Raw genomic sequence first — 21,588 nt, 5'->3', positions numbered from 1 at the left:
TGTCTGTCTTGAAATGTAAAATGAGAAAAGTCAGCTCATGATCAGACTTTATTCAAATCTTACTACATTTAAACCCGTACAGGAGCCAAGTCTAAAATGGTCTTATATTTTTTCACTTTTGTGAAGAAATCCATCACATAGTATATCTGTATGAGAATAAGTGGTAATCATCTTTCAGTCTTTTGCTGGGAAGTTGAAGTCTCCCGTAATTCCCATTATTGTTTATGTGTCTGATAACTGTAGACTGGAGCTAAGAGCAAAGAGCAGGCTAGCATGGCTGTCTTTCTTTAGCAGCGATTTGCACAAAACCACTCTATTGCTGACCCATAACATTTCCCTAACCTCTGCTTCTTGCTAACACAAAGCACCATCTTATTCCATCCATCTGCCCTGGTTTCCAGACTTCCTGAGATTTATCAGTACTTGTATGGCATTCATGCCTTTATTTCACCCTTCCTGTGTTGACACTTGTCTTAAGAGTTTTAGATCCTGAACATGATCATCTCAAAGTTTGCCTGACAGTTTGGTCTTCCTCACATTGTCGTAGAGTATCAGGTCTCTACCACTTGAAATAGATTGTATTGGATTAGATTATTGGCACAGTCTCTTGTGCTGCTAGTCCATTATCTTCACGGTCCATACAACTGGCCATCAGCGGACATGAAGTGGCCTTATCCTGCCCATTTACCTGTCTGGAAATCAGCCACTCTCTCTGCCTAGAACAGGGAATGGATTTTCCTCAGCTTTCTTCAAAAGCTCTGAAGTTTTCAGTGACCTTTCCACTTTTATGGTATGATAAGCTTTTGCTTCCACTGAAGGGTAGAAGTCATTATGAATAGTGCCAACAAAACAGAAACATAACAATGAAAATGATATTTGAATTCAGAATAGGTATTTAAAAAGTTCACCTTCTCCAGCACAAATGGGGAAAGTAAAATCAATAAATAAATAAATAGAGCAGTCCTAAATCATCAAAACTGGCCAAAGAATTAGAAGAAGCACTATTTTTCCAAGGCTGCAATGTTTTCCATTCATCTCACTGGGCCAGCAGAGCACTAGAGAGCTGGATGCACTGAACTCCTGGCTCATACCCTAAATGACCTGCAGGAAGATCTTCTTATCTCTGTCCCCCCGTTTCTCCTTTCAATCTCTGTTTTGTCTGTTTGTATCACTAGCTATCAAAGCGCTACTGAGATATGCACGTGCAGCACCCAGCACAACCTTGTTTCAGGCTCCAGTGGGACCTTTAGGCATTACCATCCTATAAACAAGTAACAGTGATAGTGAGCGTAATTACAGTCATCAAACTATTCCAGCTCCACTTCATTAGCCATGCCCTGAGCTAAATAACATTTTAATCAGTTTGATATGTCATCTGTGGCTTTCTTCACTGTCACTTGCAATCCAGCAAACTCCTTCCTTCATGTTTCTAGATTAGACAGAGGGTTCTTAACTGCAGACATCCACTTCCCTGTTCAGGAAGCAGTGAGACCTTTCATCTTCACCCAGAATTAAGATGATATCCAAGCATCATGAGACACAGCGCGTGTGTCTCCTAGGCCCATCCCATAAGAGCAGGACATTTACCTCACATGAGAAGAAGACTTAATGCAGAGGCAAAGCAAGATACTCGGTGTCAAAGCCATGTTTGGATGAGCATTAAAGACAGACCAATATTACCCAGTACAGGAGGAAAATCTATCATTTGAAGAAGATTATGGTCTCTGATTATTAGTTTCAAAATTAGTTTTTTCTTTGGATTTCCTCTGAACTTAAACTTAGTTTGGAATGCCTTTGGTTTTGAATAGTTCTGAAATTGTATTACTTCTCCTAAGTAAGTTGATAGTCTGTTCTATTTACGTGAAATTCAAATAATATAGTGAAGGATCTGCCATCACTTTTACTGTGTGCCAGGCTGAGAGCCTTCCTGTACTTAAAGGCAACCTATAGGAAAGCTGGGGAGGGGGTCTTTATCAGGGCCTGGAGTGACAGGACATGGACTAATAGCTTTACACTGAAAAGTTAGATTTCTAATATATGTTAGGAAGAAATTCTTTACTGATAGTACTTCACATCCAGCCCCTCCAGCCCCTGGCATGTTCCCTGCAGCCCCTCCAAGCCTGGCACAGGCCCTACAGCTGGCTCCGGGGACGACCCCGTTGCTGTCTCAGGCACCAATACACACAAGGGGAAGGAATGCATGCAGAAGTCATCTCGTTTCGGAAGGGCAGAAAGTCCTCCCAAGAAGGGGAAGGAGCAAGAGGAAGACGAGGCAGCCTACCCCAAGCTAGGGCCATCCCAGGGCACAGGAGGCTGTTGGAAAGGAGAGCAGAGAGAAAAGCAGCAGGAAGCAGGTGATCCCCATCCCTGGGCGAGCTGCGAGCCATGGGACAAGATTGCAGCTGTCCTCCAGGCGAGCACATTGTCAGCTGGCTGCTGCGCTGCTGGGATAGCAGCTGCGGGAGCCTGGCAGCAGAGGGCAGGGAAGCCAAGCAGCTGGGATCCTTCTCTGGGGAAGGGGGCACTGAGAAAGAGCTTGCAAACGGGGCACAAGCCCTCAGCCTCTGGAGGCGGCGCCTGTCATGCGTGAAGGAAAGGGATCCCTTCTGGGAAGATGCTGTGGGCTTGCTGAGGCTCGAAGAACAGACGGTGCTGGCTGCTACCAGCGTGCTGCAGCAGCGGCAAGACAGAGCCGTGGTGGTTTTCCTCAGCCGGCCAGCTGAGCTCCAGCACAAGCGCTCTCTCCCTGCCCCTCCTCCAACGCCAAGGGGAGAAAAGAGGCTGGCAAGGGCTCAAGGGCTGCCAGAAGGACAGGGAGATCACTCCACAAGGAGCGTCACGGGCAAAGCAGGCTCAGCACAGCCTGTTCCAGTCCAGCCCGGGGCCTGCTCCTGCGGGGGCTCTCCACAGGCCGCGGCCTCCTCCAGGCCACAGCCACCTGCTCCACCGGGGGCTCCTCCAGCCACAGGGGGGCTGCAGCGTGGAGATCTGCTCCACGGGGGACCCATGGGCTGCAGGGGGACAGCCTGCTCCACCAGGGGCCTCTCCCTGCACAGGCCGCAGGGGAACTGCTGCTGTGAGCCTGGAGCACCTCCTGCCTCCTGCTGCACGGACCCTGGGGGCTGCACAGAGCTTTCTCACTCCTCCCTGAGCCAGACGCTGCTGGGCAGCAGCTTTTGTTCCCTTTCTTAGATGCAAGATCTTCTTAAATTCAGTCCAGCCAAGTAGGAAAAGTAAATGTGGACAGCTGTATCTTGGCAAAGAAGATAGTAGGGAGCAATGAGGTTCAGCAGTCAAGATGGAAGGTGATGCCATGAGGCTTACAGGCTAGTAATGTTCTAGTGAAACCCAGCCTTCCTAAAGAAACCTGCCTGACTACTTGATGTGAGTAACAGACTCTGTTCAGCTCTTTCCTAACATAGAAACGGTGCTGACTGCTTCTTCAGAGTAACAGAAGTTCGTGATACTACTGAAATAGTTGTGGTTCAGATGTAGATCTGATTTCTCCTAAGCACACTGAATTCACAACTGTGGATCCTCCAGAGGAGGCTTTGCAATTGAACACCTGGAGAATAGGTAAATTTCCCGCTGTTGTTCTCCTCTCCTCTTGTTTTGTTTTGTTTTGTTTTGTTCCTAGTAGCATAGGCTTAAGACTCTGAAGAAACAGGCTGCTTTTTTTCATTTCCAGCACTGGCTGTTCCTCCTGAGCCCCGCCTTCTATTTTTGCAGTCATAGGATATGTGAATGTAAATTCGTGGAGAGAGGTAGAAAACTCTTTCAACTGGTGTTTTTTCGGCTATGTGGGGAGAACAAATAGAGTGGCTTTGAATATTCTGGCTCTTATTCAGAGCAGCATGTGGAGGGAGACAGATGCGTTTGCTTTTTTAGTGCAATGGCTTCAGAAGCAAGAGGGGAAAAAGCACTTTCTCTGGGAGCTGAAGAAGGTGTCCTAATCACAGGAGAGGTTTCTAAATGGCATATCTTTGCGAGGGTTCCTGTAGTCCGGAGGTTTTTGTTTGTTTGTTTGACGTTGGAAGGTTTTACTCTTAATATTCACGTCCTTCAGCAGAAGTGAGAAATGTGATTTTATTTTGTGCAGTGTCGTGGACCCTCCGAAATCTCCTGGGAACGATGAATACCTCACCCAGTACCAACGTGATGACGGTGGAGACAAGGAGAAAGCAAGAAGATCAAAAGAACGTGACCTCATTTCAAAAGAAACCGTTTTGTCCGGCAAAGAGTCTTGTGAGCCTGGTGAGAAATTGCGGCATACTTCCTCTCTCGAGTCTGACACTGAATGTAGCTCTAAAAACCTTTCCTCCTCAGCTGTTACAGAGAGATGCCAAGATACAAAGGACAAGACTAAAACCACTGAGAAAGAGCATTACCAAAGCAAGAGGGAACATGCTCCTAGTGAAGAGAAGGAGAGTCAAAAAGCAGGTCCTTCCAGCAAGAGAAGGATAAAGTTGAATACAAAGAATACAAACTTGAGCTCCTGATTGGCTTCATGCTGAACTCTGTGCTGTTCTTGTCCTAATCTTGGTCTCTCCATAGATAATATGGTTTAAATCCAAATAGAATCGTGCGATGAGGAAGACCTCACTGCAACAAATTCAACATCTAAAATCAAAGTTGACATTTTCCGTGATTTTCTTCCTGAGCAGAAGTGTGCGGTACTCCTTTTATATTAACGTAGAGATTATTTCAAACAGTCTTGAAGTGCTTGATGACTTAACAGTCTGCAGATTTATTATCAAATCAAAAAAACCCCGACTTGGTAGACTATTTTTTTCCCAGTTTTGAATGACCACTAGGAAGAAGGTTATTCCGGCATCAAGAAAGTCATGTGGAATGTAACAAAATTTACTGAACCAGTAAGTAAAACTTATATTTTTCTATTTGTTCCATTGTTTTAACTCTTCTGACCCTTCTGGACGGCATAGATAACAGAGGGGAGATCGTGGTAATCGGAGCTACTAACAGACTGGATTCTATAGATCCTGCTTTACGAAGACCAGGACGCTTTGGCAGACACTTCCTCTTCAACTTGCCAAATAAAGAGGTGAGAACTTAAATTCAACATTAGTGCTACCATGGCAAAGTCCAACTTTATAGGTAAAAAAAAATAATTGACAACTTGAACAAAAGAGTGATACGTGGAGACACTGCGTTGTTCCATGGAGGGCAAATCTGGTACTGGATATATATGGTCAGGATGATACCACCAAGTAGTTAGTTCTATAATCAAACCTTTCATTCCCAAAGTTGTACCTGTTTGCTTAATTATTTAGTCCACTTGGGTGTTTTCATCATGAAGTTGTGTTTTTGGTCTCAATCCTTCACTTGTGAATGAATAGGGGACGTGTTTGCATTTGATTGTGCCCCGGATCAGTGGTAGTAGCTTGAGTCATAATTCTTTTCTTCTTTATAGTAATTGTAGCAATTGGAAGCATTGTGCCAGAAGTGCTTTCTGTGAATTTACTGACTGAAAATCAAATGTGATGAAGTAATGAGACTGTCCCAATGAAAGCTTGCTAAGTTTTAGAGAAGTTTTTTGGACAGCAAAGAAATGTTTCTGGATAAATTTTTCATTACAGTATTTTCCTCTGGGTCCTTAGGTCTCGTAGTTTGGAAACTTGTTATTGAAGCTATAAATGCCTTTTCTTTCACTGTAGGTTCCTAGAAAAGGTTCAGTATAACAAATAAGAAATATTCAATTTCCTGGTTGACAATGCAGAGTGTATATTAAATAACTGTAAAATACTTGAAAGTTGAGCAAGTAAGAAAAGTGTATTAGTAGATGAGGGGTTTTGAGGGAGGACTGTTTTGTTTTTTGTTGTTTGTTTGTTTGCCTTTTGGTTTGTTTGTTTCTTGTTGGTATTTTTAAGGAAAACTTGGGACAAGCTAAAATGCAATGATTTTGCTTCCAGGCTAGAAAAGAAATTGTCAAGATTCATACTCGTGACTGGACCCCTCAGCCACCGGACATGTTGCTTGATGAACTAGCTGAGAAATGCATTGGTAAGACTGAAACAGAAACGGATTCTTGCTTGTGACCAAGTTGTAAAGAACCTTAGCTTGTACCAGGCAGTACCCATGCTCTTGTGCCTTGTTGCACAACTAGTCAATGAGGCAGCTGGCACGCCTTCATAGCAATCTGTGTGAGATCCTTTCATCTATTTACTCTTTGTTGTCGTTCCTCTTGTTGTCTGAGAACATTAAATGGTTCTGGGGCATCTTCCTCAAGAGTATAGTTTTTGATGAGGAGTCTGCTTCAGCTGCATAAGTGCAGGATATCAGGCAGTGAGCAACATGAAACATCCTTGCAGAGCGGTAGCACTTTGAATTCCCTGTTATGCTGTTTGGTTTTGGCATTACAAATTCTTTAAATGTTGCATGTTGTAAACCTGGGCCTTGACTGATGTAACGTTTGATTTTTGTTTGTTAGGAGACTGTGGTGCAGATATCAAATCCCTCTGTACTGAAGCTGCGCTGTGCTCTCTACGCCGATGCTATCCTCAGATTTATGCAAGTAGGGAGAAGTTGCTACTAGACGTTAATTCTATTAAAATAAAAGCAAAGGACTTTTTCATGGCTATGAAGAAGGTTGTTCCAGCTTCAAACCGGATCAAGGCTTCACCCGTACAAGCACTATCACCCATTTTCAAGCCACTTTTTCAAAGATCAGTAGAGAATATTTTACAAGTTGTGCAGAAGATCTTCCCGCATGCACAGCTTGCACTAAAGGAGGACCGAAAGCAAGGTATAACCACAGCATCCACTTCTTTATAATTCTGCTAAAGCAAAAACTTGTGGTTTGTGCAATCAACTTATAGCTTTCAGACATAATGGTGGTAGAATTTTATTATTTGCATGTGCATGTCTTTTTTTTGGGCAAGTCTGGAATACAACACATAGGTTTTATTGTGGACTGCTGAGTCTTTGTAAACAGTTCCAGCTGTTAAAAGTGCGAGGGGTGGTAGAGGAAGGGGCAACATCAAGTTTGTGTGTTGAAGGGGTGCTTGGTATTCACAAGAAGAAAGGGTGGAGGGACTAAAGTTGTAATGAAGTTACTCTGAATGACCAAATTGAAAAGCCCAGGCTTCTCTTCGTAAGCCAAAGTGATCTGTAGACTACCAGAACACGTTGACTTAATCCATGGCATTCTTTGAAAGACTCAAGACCACATAAATGTGCAGTCTGTCCTTTTAGCTAAAGATACCCCAAGTTTTTGGCTTTGTGTTGCCACCTTTTGCCCTTCTGTTTTCCAGGATTGTTAAACCAGTAGTGAATTATGTAGCAGAAAGAAAACTGAGAAATGGCTTGTTAAAACACCTTGAGAAAAATGTGAATGGTGTCTTTATTTGTTAAGCCACCAAGTTGTGTTAATCTTGTGATATTTTAGTATGGAAGTCATGCAAGCCCACAGTTGGAAAGTTAGATCATGTTGTCACAGCTGGATCAGTTATTTTTCTCCGTTTCTATTGCTGTGCTGTCCAGAAGATTTTCTGTCCTCTAGAGCAAGGCTAAGTCTCTAGCATCTTTGATTTAAGCCAGCAGAGGTACAGCCTGATTGTAGTGGGGAAACAAATGCTCCTCACCAATTTATTTTTAAATAAAAATAAATTTATAATAAAGTAAATAATAAATATATAATAAATAATAAATTTATAATAAAGTAAAGCAAGATTGCAGGGATATTAATTTGCAGTCTTGGTTTAGTAAAGAATAGGAAACACAAGGGAAGAAGATGAAACAATTGGAATGAGTGAATAACTTAACTGGAAATCTTACATGTATTTAATGTACCGCTGCCATGTGGATTATTTGGGGAGGGAAAAGAAAGTCTATAGGAAAATTACTTGGAACATCTGTGTGTCTATTCAGCACCTCATTTATAAGCTTGTTTTCTTAACTCTTGTTCTAGGAGTGCTTTCTGCGAACCAACATCATGCCAGCCCCGTCTGCTAATAGCAGGAAAAGAAGGGTACGGCCAGGTTTCTTACGTGGCACCCGTGGTGTTGCACGCTTTGGAGAAGTTTCCCGTTCACACCCTGGACCTTTCTGTTCTGCTTACAAACGTTGCATCGCCAGAAGAAATCTGCGGACAGGTACCTTTTTTTCTTTTTCTTCTCATCGGATTCACTGACTGTATGTAAAGGATCAATCGAGTTGCAAGTAAGGTGAGCAAAATTCATTGGTAATGGAGGTGGCCTTGTTTTAATGTGCTGGGATGTTTGCTTCTGTCTGAAAATCCCCTTTTCTTTTAGACAGCACCACAAACAATCTGGATGTTGTACATGTCCACATTTTCCATACCCAATTTTACAGTGAGGCTGTTGCTAGCAGCTCAGGAAGCTGGGCGGTGTTGCTAACGAACATCTCTTTGTGGAAAGAAATGCTGTTCATGTCACTGGGATCCAGAAAGTAGTTCTCATTGCCTCCTAGGACTGTGTGCTCCCAGTAGATGGCTCTGTATCAGACTGCATGTCGGCTACTTTTTGTAGCCTTCTTCTAAATTATATTAGTAAGGTAACCAAGGTTTGGGGCTTCTGTTTATTTTGTTTTCGCACGGACATACACAACTTGTGCTGTTGCAGTATGTGCACTAAAAGCATTAACATTCAGAAAACACTTCATTTGCACGGTGATGTGGTTTTAACTAGAAAAAATGACCAGATTTGGTGTTTTTACTTTTAGGCAGGAAATCCATTTTCTTGTTTGGCATCACTACCTTAAAATATTTTTACCTTTAGTGGAAACGTCTGAGAGCCATACAAGTAAGGACAGACATGTTACACGACTGAATACTGATGTGTCCCTTAAGAGGGACATTTCCTTTCTTTGTTATGCGATGATTGTGGCTGTGGCCATATAGCTACGGTGTCTAGCCACTGCCTGAATATATCCTTCCCATCTTCTGACTAGAGTTCTCCGAATACTGATAATCTGAAAGGGTGCACAGAGAAATTCCTTATGTGAAAGGATGCTTGCCACTCTGTTCACGTAGTTTCATTTCATGGGGCAGTCAGATGGCTATGTAGCTGTGTATTAAGAGGTTCTTGTACGTGTTTTAGTTTTCTTACGCAAGCTTTCCTTTTCACTAGCTGATCCGAAATGCTCAGAAGACAGCACCAAGCACAATTTATGTCCCAGATATCCATTTATGGTGGGACAACGCTGGACCTGCCTTGAAACTTACTTTTCTAACTCTACTACGTAACATTCCAGCATTTTTGCCAGTTTTGCTGCTTGCTCCGTCTGATGTACGTCACTCAGATCTCCCAGAAGAGGTATTTGTCAATACTTTCCTTACTATTTCTTCAGTGTCTTGTAATTTATGAATGCTTTCAGCATCAAAATGCTGTGCTTTCTTAAATGCATGCTGTTATTACTCAGGCACCCTAACAAATCACTTAAAATTTGCTTAGAGAAAAAAATGCTGTGAAAGCATCTGCTTAAGGTTTTTTCTGAGTCAAGCAAGTGACTTTCACCCCCTTCTCACACATGCAAATAATAAATTAATACAATAATTCTGGTGGCTACAAAGTGGTTCAGTCAAGAATATGCAGTGCTTGAAATGACAAGAGGATGTTTTTACTGAAGAGATTTCTTCTGACAGTCTGCCATTCCATGCTATGTTGGGTAAACTGCTAATAATGCAATTTAGTAGAGAATTGAAACACTTTGATTAAAAAAAAATAAGTAAATCAGTTTCTTTCTTCATAGAGGCCAAAGCTTTCCAAGCTGGAAAGCTGAGTTCCAATTTCTGCTAAAGTAACTTTGGAATCAAATTCTAGTTGTATTCCCAAATAAACTGTAGTAAAAGTAGGTGCAGAACTTCATTGACTTCTGAGAGTTTACATTAAGGGAAGGTGCCCAAAACAGGACCACGCTGTTGTCATTGTGATGATTTGGTCTCAGTCATTGGGGGAAGAGAACGGGTCTTACCTAGACGTGTTTATTATCAACTGCTTTGAAAGTGCTTGAGTTCCCACAGAAGTTTTTGTACAGGCTGTAAATTCCTTCTAAAATAAGTAGTGAAATTCCTCACCTACCTTTTATTACTAGAACTTGAAAATGGAGGAAGACGTAGAGGTACTAGCTACTTCAGACACCTTTTGGTAGAGAAATAAAAACTCAGCAAAAAGCCCTCACTTGTCTGCTGAAGCCTGTCTCTTCCCTCGATAGCCATAAAGGTTCTAAGTAAAGGCTGCAGCAAGGCAAGTAAATACAAAGGAGGCGCTGTTGGATGTGGTGAAAGCCATTACTTTACCAGTGTAGCGTACAATCCCTTCAGCGAGCTTTAATTCTACAGGTGATTCTTAAAGGTGATATTTGAATTTGCCGTGCCAGCCTGTGAAAATGTAGCGTTTTAAGGCCAGGAAGATAACTTTTTTCAGTTTGTGTTCTTCAGGTTATTCTTAATTTGAAAAGGTACTCGTCTTTTTGGAATCGAAGATGAGTTTTTTGTGGCCTTAAATCTGAAATGTCTTTCCTCCTTCTGCTTTAGATGCAAAAATGATTTAATAAGGAATTTGGAGAAGTGTGCAATATTGAGTTGCCTGGTAGGGCAGAGAGAGCAGCCTTTTTTTGAGGACCTAATTCTAAATGAAGTGGCTAAGCCTCCCGTAAAGAAAAGAGGTGAGGAGGATATGAGAAGTACATCTAAAACTTTCCTATCGAAGTTACTAGCTCTTTGGGCTTTGCTGTGGTGGTCATTTTCTGTCAGTAATTTGTCATATGCTTGTATTTGAGTACTGTAAATTGGCTAATTTTTCCTGATTAATTGAAGTTGATCGGACATTGGAAGTCGTGCCTGTAGCACCACCAGCTGAGCCTCAGAAGCCACAAGAGTGATCCCCACAAAAGTAGGGATGCTGGAGGAGGAAGAGGAGGATACCTTGCGTGACCTTAGAATTTTCTTGAGGGACGTTACTCACAGACTTGCCACTGACAGACGTTTCAGGGAATTTGCAAAGCCCGTTGACCCACAGAAGGTAAAGTAGTACTGATCCGTGTGTGTCTGTAACTTCTCAGTGTTCGTACTTCTCAGCGTTTTGGGGAAGGTTCAACTTTGTTTTTAGGGCTGCACTGTTAGGATTTTGCAAGAAGCAGAGGCAGTGCTTTTACTTCTGCTGACTCTCAAATGTGTCTTATGGGATTATTCGCTGAAAGCCCTGGTTTCATTCTAAAAAGCCAGTCCAAATGCCAACACAGTTTGCTCGTGAAAAAGCTTTGATATGTAGGCGTGTCACAGCACTGCAAAGCACAGAGATCTTTCCTTATAATTACAAACAGTATTTACAGGACTACTTGAGTGAAGTCTGAAGCCCTTTCTTGGACTGTCAGTTCCTGTGGGAACAGGAATAGGAGCAGCAGTTTGTAAAAATAAGTTTTGAGATCCTGTTCTCTGTTTCATCTGGAACTCCTCAATAGGAATCAACCATAAGTGCAGTGTGTTTTCTTTTTCCTCCAATTGGCTGCTTAGATGCCTTTTTCTCCTTAATTTATGAGATAAGCCTAAACTAGGGGCGTATATTTCAAAGACAGATGTAACTTGAATATACCTGCGGATCAGCAAAGTCCTCTTGATGTGGGCATCCACTGGCTTTTCTTCCCCTTTTCTCCTAGGTTCTTGAGCTGTGAAAAATCTAGACAGATACATATGTCCTCATCTGAACTGGTCATTAGTCTCCTCTTCTGGTCTGAGGGAAGAAATGAGCACCTCAGGGCCCAGTTATCTCATTCTAAAGTAGATGCCTGCAATAGGTACTTCACAGGTGCAATTCATGCACCTTTTCCTCAATGTCGACAACAAAGAGAATGCCGGATGGCTTGCTCAGCTTTCACTGTTGTGATTTTCTGAAGCAAAGTGAAATGAATCTCCCACCCTCAGTGTTTCTTCTCTACCATGCATGTGCTTCTGACCTCCCTACTTCTTGTCCTCTCGTGGCCGCTCTAATGAAAAATGAAAGAGCCCTTCCATTTCTGAGAAGCAAACTGGTTAATTTCATCATCTTCTGATGCATCGCAAATGTTCAGAGTTTTTAGGAAGTCGTTTATTTAAAGTCTTCAGAATAATTTTGGTAGACAGTGTGCAAGGTTAAGAAAACCTCTGAATGCTTGTATTTGATCTGCAGGTACCTGACTATGCCACAAGGATTAAAGAGCCGATGGATCTTTCAACAGTTCTGACTCAAATTGACTCGCGCCAGTACCTCGCTGCCGGAGACTAGCTGAAGGACATCGATCTAATCTGTAACAATGCCTTAGAGTACTACCCGGATCAAAGATCTACAGGTGAGGATGTGCTTTTTAGCCCTAGTTTAAAAAATCTGTCAAACATATAGATGGATAAATGCTGTGTGTGGACAATAGACTTGGGATGGATTAGATGATTTTGGACGTCCACAGAGAACATCTCTTACCACATTGTAAATATTTTATCATTTTGCTACTTGGGCATGGAATTGTGATATAAGTGTTCCCAAGGAACTTGTGCTTTTGTTTTAATTAACTTCGATGTTGTTATGCTGAAAATATTCACTGAGATAAGCTTTCGGAACCAACCTATGAAGAAAGCAATTTTTTTCTGTGATCAAAACAGTTTCATTGGTTGGTAGACAACATTCAGTTAAAGTGTGTAAAATTTCAGATCGTCACAGCGCCTATGTTTTGCAAGACACTGCATATTCAATGGTGAGGAACAAACTGGATACAGAGTTTAGACGACTTTGTGAACAAATTAAAGAATCTTGTGAGAAAAGAGGTACGTGCTTTAACGCTAAGAATTTGAAGACTTGTCTCTGCATTTGTAACTGAAAATGCATGACGAAGATCTTTGGTATCTATTCTTTCTTGCAAGGTCGCACCTCTGCAGCGTGTGCTCCATGCGACAACTCCAAGTCACCACAGCAGAACCCTGCTACTGAAGACGAGAAACCAGATGAAGAGAGTAATGAAAATGAGGAGATGCCAGCGGCACCTGTAGATGCCAGTACACCCATTTCTAATGGCAAGTTGCATTTTATTCAGCTGCTCTTGTCGTTCATACCTTCTCTGTTCTTGAGGCGCAACAGGTGTCTCTGATGCCTGGCTCTTTATGGCAGAGGTAGTTTGTTTTCAAATTGACTTCCAAATGGGAGAGAGAAATCCAGAGGTCATTCATTCAATATAGCGATGAATTAAAGTTCAAAGAAAGTTGGTTCATTTGATGTACTCTTACTGGAACTTCATTTTGTAAACAGAACGACCCCCCACTCAAGGATACGACAGCTTCCCTCCCGTACTAAAAATGATAGTACTCACCCTTGTAGGAGCAGCAATGTGAAGAAGGTCAAGGGCAGTAAGAAGGGTTCGAAGCTTTGATATAACAAGCCTTACACTTTTGTTGACAGAGCTCCTAATAAGCATCTTTAGCAAGGTCTGGAGATAGGAGAAAAACTCAAACTAGATTTTAATTCTAGGATGTATAATGTCAAGCTTGACTGTTCCTCTGAACAGTCATTGAATTTAAATTTTTTTAATTTAAATTAATTAGTTTATTTTTTTTTAATTTAAATTCAATTGATTTTAAAGTTTTGAATTTAAATTCCAATTGAATTTATTGAAAAAAATTCCAACTGAATTTAAAGGTTTTTTTGCTGTTGTTGTTTTTCACGAAACACTAAGTTTATGTGAAAGGTTTTGCTGCAATATCTTTTTGCCAAGGATATTAAGCTTAAGTTATCCACAAGAAAACGGTGGGGAAAGGGAAGCTTTAGTTTTGAAAGCTTTTTTTTTTTTTTTTTTTTTTTTTCTCTCCAGGTTTTTCTTGAGCACAGCAGCGTTTCAGTGTCTGCCTGCCATTAGTTGCCCCACTACCAAGTCAGGAGGGTCAATTAAACTTGCGTGAGGCAGAATTTCTTTATCTGAATCTACGTGGTTCACATAAATATATTCTTGTTTCCTTCTTTCCCTAGGATTATTCTTCTCCCAGTATTGAATGTTTCAACGGACACCGTTTAAGATCAATGAGCAAAAGCATCCTGCGGTGTTCAGTCTCCAGCTTTGAAGAAAGTATGGCGATACTGAGGGGAAATGTCAAGAGAAGACGCTTTTCAAGGTACTGTATTTCTATATGTTCAATCTCTGTTCGATTTGTAGATTGAAAAGCAAGAGAGAAAGCATGTGCAGTGAGTTGTGGCCTGATAAACCTCCGGCTAAAATCAGCAGAGGCCTATGAGCATGCTGATGGCGTACCAGTACCTTAAAACTAGAATCCCTCTTCTCAGTGAAAGTCTTCTGCTTTTCTAAAAAAAACCTGTTTTTTTCCCCAACCCCTTTGAGGTGTTGTTGTGGTTTAACCCGGCCGGCAGCTAAACACCACACAGCCCTTCTGCAACCCTCCCACCTCCCTCTCTGGGATGGGGGAGAGAAACGGGACAGTGAAGCCCGCGAGTTGAGATAAAGGCAGTTTATTAAGACAGGAAAATAATAATAATGATGGTGATGATGATAGTACTGCTACTAGTAATGTGTACAAAACAAGTGATGTACAATGCAGTTGCTCACTACCCGCTGACCAGTGCCCAGCGTAACCCTTAGCAGCCCGGCTGCCCCGCCCTATCCATGGTGCAGCGTGTTGCCATAAGGCATAGAATTCTTTGGCCAGTTGGGGTCGGCCATCCTGAGTCTGTCCCCTCGCAGCTGTTGCTGTGCGCCGATTCTGATCGCCAGTAGGACAGTGAGACACCGAAAGGTCCTTGGCTTGTTGTAAGTACTGCTCTGCAGCAATTGAAACATCGGGGTGGTATCAGCAATCTTCTAAACATCCTTTCACACATCCTCAGCCAAAACATAGCAACCTACCCGCTACTAGGAGGAGAACTAACGCTGTCCTAACTGAAACCAGGACATGTATCTTTTCCACTTGGGTGCTATTGCTCATAATTTTGAGAATTCAACATGAGCAAGCTAGGAAATGTGGGTACATACAGAACCGCGTGTATATGGCACGCAACAGACTTGGGATGTGGATCCTGCGTGAGGCCTACAGGCTTCTCTTTGTATACCATGGAGCACTGGCTTGTAAACATGGTGAAATTTCCCATCCTTGATGGGTCTAATACAACAAGTCTTTTCTCCCTTCTCTGCCCTGTCCTCTTTCTTAATGTAGGCAGTTGAGAAAGCCAAAATTGGAACGAAAAAAAGAATATAACACAGGTAAGTGGCTGTAAGTCCCCGGGATACCTATTTGCGCTGGTTACTGAAGAGGATGGCACTTGGTCACTCCATGGCTTTCATTTGGCCCCAAAGCCTTCTGTAGTCAGCTGAATTCACTCCTCAGTGACTTTTCTGTGAAGAGAGGTAGGTGCAAATAGGAGATTTTATGAATTCCTTGGGGAGGGAGCAGTGTGAATTGCAGCTTGGTAGGCACAAAGCAAACTGTTCTAATTGTGCAAAGTAAATCGATACTTGGTAAGTTCAAACTCAGTTTTATAGCTGGCAAGCACAAAAGTAAACCTTAGCTGTGATCCTAGCAGCACAGCGGTGTAGCTCTTCCCTTCCCCTTGTCCTCTTAGCTCTTTTAATGACAGTGCAAGCAACCAACCTGTGCTAAAGGGTGCTGTATGGCAAACAATGGGCAGGCTTTTTTCTAAAAAGCACGAGTTTATGTGGTGTTTGGGTGTTTCTCTTGAAACGATTCTTCCCTCCTTGAGCTGTTAGATCCTAATGCAGGAAATGGAAGTGCTGCATGCATAAACAGAGTAATCAAACATACACCTCTTAGGAAGAGGCTTGCAATGTCCTAGTGTTTGTTTTGAGCACTGTTAGATACAGTTTGACATGAATGGAGTGAAAACACCTTAGAGAAAGGTGTTGATTGTTCTCACTTTTCCAAGACAGAAATAAGTGGAGTAGATTTCCCTCCTGCGTGGAACAAAAGTTGCACGTTTGTTTTTGTCTGGCTAGCTTTCAGTCTCTTTAAAAATTTCCCTACAGGTCCCAGTTTTAAGTAGACAGTTTAAACGTGCAGAGCGATAAAGAAGTGGAATGCAGTGGTTGTGACACCAACTTCTGATCTGAAATGTAAAGAAAACTCAATCCACTTCAGGGTGCCTTTTTTGTTTGTCTGTTTCCATTTTACAAGAGCAACGGTGAAATAAGGAGAATCCCATCTTCACTGTTTCAAAATCCTTTGTTTCTGCGTTTCAGTCACCAGAACACTGAGGAGTAGAGCTGGTGCAAAAACTGTGAGACGAGTCCACGGAGAAAACAGGGACTTGGAGCTGCGCCGCAGCTGTAGAGTCGGACACAGTCGGTACTCGACTACTAACTCGTCCATTCTATTTGACAAACTTATGACAAAGTAAGTCATCTTTTCTTGCAGACCTCTTAGAATGATCTTTCTTAGCAAGCCTTTGCACTATGGCATGATGTTGGCCTCGACTTGCTCTTTATTTTGACAGCAAAGAGGTATGGCTGCTCCTGGCATTTCCTTCCTGTTTACAGGGAGACACCGTTACCTGGCTAGATAAACAGATTTTCTTGAAGGTGCTATTTCAGCATATAAGAATTGATTTAAAAAACAACAACAACAACAACAAAAGTGCTTCATGGCTTGCTAGTTTTGTAATCTCACATTTCTGCAGGAATACTTGATTTGCTGCATTTCACCATTACACTCGTCAGCGCCGCTGATTCAGGTTTATCACTATTTGCATTGCAAATCTCCTTGTCCAAAGCTTAAACTGATGTATGCACTGCTTGAAAACAAAACCTGAAGTTGCAGAGCAGTAGACTCAAGTCATTATGTTAGCAGCTGTGTAACCATACTGCTTTCCAAACATAAGATGTCCAGCTTATTTTGTTTCTATGAAGAGTTTAAACGGCTCCCGTTAAGCAAAGATGTCCCCACACTGATACTTACTATTAAGCAAGGATTCCACCTCCTTTGGCTGAGGTCTGCTCCCTTACTCACATTGGAACATTCATCCAAGTAGCCTGCAATTCCACACTCTCGGGGGAAAGTCCATAGAATAGAAAAGGTTCCTCCAGTCTCTTCCTCAGCCTTTTTTTGAAGCATGCAATAAAGCAAAACATTCACAGGCTGCCCTTCCATGCAAAACAAGGCAAATTAGTAAGACAGGAGCCACAAAACTGATTGTCCTTTAAAGTTAAAATGAGATTTGAAATAGATCGAGTTAGCAAGTGTTGTAAGTCTGTAGCTAAGTCTGGTTTTGCCAATGCAGCACAATTCCCTATCACGTAGCCAGAGCTGCTTCTGTAGCTCCAAGAAGCAAAACTGCTTTGACAAAATACTGTGTCATCAAAGCATTCGTTGGCTCAGTAGGCACGGCTCAGGTTCAAGAAGTTTGTGAAAAAATGAGTACTAACAGAAGCAGCAGGGTCCAAAGAAACACTTTATGTCCCCACTGCGAAATGAGGGGCTTTACCTTGAGTGTTATGCACACTGTCAATAGAAAAGCACTGTAACAGAATCTGCCACGGCAGTTTGCATGTTACTGAAAGACCATCAGAGTGGGACTGCAGCAAGATCATTGAGAAGTTACAAAAAAACCATGTGGGGGTGGGAGTTTAGTTGCGTTAGATAACACAATCTTAGATAAAGATTTTGGTCTTAACGTAAAAGTAAGGATGTCTACTGATTTCTTCAACTCCAACAACTGAAGCCCAAGTCTGAAAAATCGCCTTTAAGAATGCAAAGAAAATATTTAACTCTTCTGTATGTTCATACTTTGCTATCAAGCAAAGGAATGAATGCTGATGCCTTAACTATGTAGGGCTGTAGCTTACAGAGAGACTACACCTTCCTGTTTTTTTCCCTTTAAAAACGTTAAATGTACGTGAAATTATTTGGGGGTGTTTTCACATGCAAAGCCTAATGCAGTGCATGCAAGCCCTGTCATCTTCTTCGTCTAGTAGTGTCGCGTTAAGGGGTGTAGCCGATTGACCGTCATGGGTCCCGTCGGATTCAGGGTGCTGAACTATCACGGTCACGGATTCACCAACAACGCAGTACGGCCTCGCTCTAGTCGCATTCAAGGAGAACTCTCACAGCTAGGAAGAATGCAATTAAGTGCAATTTCTTACGGCGACAGGTACACAGGTTCTTTGGATTGTCAGTGATAAATTCACTGTCTGCAAAAGCAAGCTAGCATGCATGAAATGCACAGGTACACAGCCTAGGTATTAAGACATGAAAAAGCATCAAAACTCTAGAGATTTCTAAGATTCCACAGAGACGCCTGGTATAAGCAAGCGTTCAGATCTTACCCCACGGCGTCCCAATGGAGTGGGGGTGGGGGAGTGAGAGGCTCAGCCTGTCGAGTGATGTCAGAAGGAATCCTTCCTGATAGTATCTTCCCTAACATCCCCTTTCTCTTAAAGCAATTGATATTATTTTCTATCTTTAAGGTGGAGCTTGAGTGACTCTAGTCATGCATATCTTGGTTGTGCTTGGTAGAAATGATCTCACTTGCGTTTAAAGGTACAGGCTCTGAGAAATTCCGAGGGCGTGCTCAGTGAGGGGTGGTTGCACCTTGGAGGCGGGTAGCTTTTGGGATGGAGGTGTGCTTATGATGCCTAGTCGCTTAAGGCGATTACTCCACAAGTAGTAACTTAGTGTTGATTTAACTTCAGCATATCTAAAACATAAGAAGGATGTTAGTATGGAAGAAGCCGATGAAACCAGTCCTTAAATCTTACTACTTATTGTGCGTGAGCAGACTGGCGTGAGTTTTAGCTATACTGGCAAATATCAAACCACACCTGTGTCGTCCCAAAGCTGGGAAAAAAAAAAAAAAAACAAAACCAAGGAAATGTTGAAGCAAATAGGGAGGCCTGTAGCTTGTGCAGTCTTTTAGCTGAGAAAATAAAGAAGGAGAGAGACAGGTAGCCTTGAGCTAGCAGAAGCAAGGAAGAGAAGGGCTAAAAGGGAAAAAACAGGAAGGAGAACACCAGCTCCAGACTGACCTCTAGTAACCTTTTTCTCATTAAGGGTCATTAGCACATTAAAAATCACACCTGTCAAAATGCTAATCTATGCTAATGTGGGATTCGGTGTGTGTCCCCCCTCTCCTGTTCCCCCTCCCCCCCGGTATTCCTCTGTAATGCACAAGCTCAGTGGAGATAAGTTAGGTGAGCTGTAATAACCAATCCAAAGGAGCCAAAGAGAGAGTTTTCACAAGTTTCCTGTGTATAAATGACGGCGATTCGAGTCAGAGGTGTGCTTGCTTTGCGAAAGATGGCCAAGTACCTGACTCTGCAGAGTTCTATAAGTAATTATATAATTAAAAGACCTTCGTGTGCATTCCGACTCTGGGTGCTTATTGGCGCGGTGCACTCTGCACGAACCTGCAGACAACATCTGTACTCAGTGTCATGCCTACAGACAACCCTTTACTGTTGGGACCTGCATATTTTTCTGTGCATTCAACACAACCCCTTTGGCACAACTAGTTAACCACGTAGCTGCCAGTCCACCACTCAGTTGCACTTGTGAAGAGGAAAAGCTATTTCCGTCTACTGGAGGAGCACATCCTCTAAATGCAAGCTTCACTCAGCTGGTCATTTACTGCAGGACAAGATTTGAAAAGTGTTGTTGAGTTCTGGGTTTCCTGCTTACAGGAAAAATTAAGTGCTAGATCGCCCTCTACTCCGCTTTGTCTGCTGCATTTAATGGAGATAAAACTGATTTCGTTTGCTCCTCCATTTATGGACAATGAGCTGAAGGAACAGGTACAGCACATTAACCTGGAATGCCTTCCCTCCCAACCAAAGTAAACTGGAGCTGTAACTAACACAAGCAAAAGCAAGGCTTCTGTGTTTTCAGCTGAATAAAGTTCCAACAAAATCATCCTCTGGGATTTGAAGGTTACTTCACATGACATGCCAACGACTCTTTTCCCTCCATTGTAAAGCGGATCCCTGCTGTTAGTTGCTCTAGAAGCAAAGGAATCGTCGGTTTGGTTACCAAATAGCCGCTTCTGCAAACGAGAAGTGTTGTGCTCTCTCTTCCCTTTGAATGACTCCACACTTCTCATCAGCTACTGGATTGCTGACCTAGAATCAGAGAACATCCCAAGGTGGAAAGGACTCCCAATAATCACCAAGTCCAACTCGTGGCTCCACACAGGACCACCCCAAAGTGAGACCCGATGTCTGAGAGCATTGTTCAACACTTGTTGACCTCCGTCAGGCTCGGTGCCATGAGCAGTGCCCTGGGCAGCTGTCTCAGTAGCCAGCCACCCCCTCAGCGCAGCACCTGAGGCGCACGGGGCTCGGCGGGGCGGCCCGGGAGGGGAGGACGGCGGGGCGAAGTGGCAGCTCCCTCAGAGCCGTCTCCCCTCCGCCTCGGCCGCATGTCGTGGCTTTTTCGTGTCGGGGCTTTTTCATGTCGTGCCCTCGGTCTCTCGCCGTGGGTGAGATGCTGCTCCCCAGCGCGGACCCCTTGCGCGCGGGGCCTGCCCGCGGCGGCGGCGGGAGGGAAACCCCAACCCCAAAGCCCTCCCGGCAGGGAGAGCTCGGGGTGAGGGCCGATCCGGCACCGACAGTAAACACACGCCGGAGGAAACGCTCTGGTTTTAGCCATGAGCAGCGCGGCCAGGTTCAAAAGGCGTCACGCTGGAGCTCCGAGTTCGGCGGCGTTCCGAGGCCGTTGTGGCGGTTGTGGAGACGGCCCCGGCTGAGGTGGCTGCTGCTGTCGCTGCTGTCCCCTCTGTCCCTGCTGTTGCCGCTGTTGCCGCTGTTCCCGGACCTTGGAGACCCCCGGCGGCTCCCTGTGCCAGGCCCTGTGGCCCCGGGGAGCTGCCCGCCGCCTCGTCGGCCAGCCCGGCAGCAATCCTGCCAGCACAGAATAGCCCACTGTGTTTCAGGGTAAAGTGACGATTAATTTCTATTTCCTGGCCTGGGTGCTGCTTTCTTCTTTAAGGAAGCTTCAAGGTTAAAGGTTCAACTCAGTTATGTCAGGGTTCAACTCCGTTTCGTGAAGGGGCTCTTGTACGAAAGCTTAAGCTGGGATTGACTCTCTGCTAAGCGGAGGCCAAACGTGGACCTACTGAGAAGCAGGTCCTAAGTGATAACATTTTCTAAAGAGACTGCTAAACACATCTGAAGAGTGCTGCTGCAGAACTCTGAATGGGGGGATAGCAACTGTCTTAAGTGATCTGGAATCTTGAATTTACTTTTCAATGGACAAGAGGTGTGTCTCTCAAGGCAAACAAAGAGAGGAGTAACACCCTCTCTTGTCACTCATGTCAACATAAATTTATGCTCAGAGCGTAGGTGTAGGAACAGCATCGGTATGTATATGGAACATCGGGAGAGGAAGCTCTATCGGTATTTACAGTTTTTCTACTACCTTGCCAGAGAGACGTCATCTCCAAATGAGAAATGGATGTATTTTGAAACAGTGGTGGTGGATCGGATTTCTTCTTTCTAGTGTTAATATTTGCTCTTGAATCGTACTTAATAGCTGGTAACACCTCAATCAGTTGTCAAAAATAAACTTAAAAATGTGTAAGGCTTATCTCATTGGTCAGTATAAAGATCAAGGTCTTCCCTTCCCTTCCCTTCCCTTCC

Source organism: Aythya marila (assembly GCF_965140915.1).
Source record: "Aythya marila genome assembly, contig: HAP1_HAP1_SCAFFOLD_176, whole genome shotgun sequence".
Taxonomy (NCBI): domain Eukaryota; kingdom Metazoa; phylum Chordata; class Aves; order Anseriformes; family Anatidae; genus Aythya; species Aythya marila.
Note: the sequence above shows the minus strand (reverse complement) of the source record.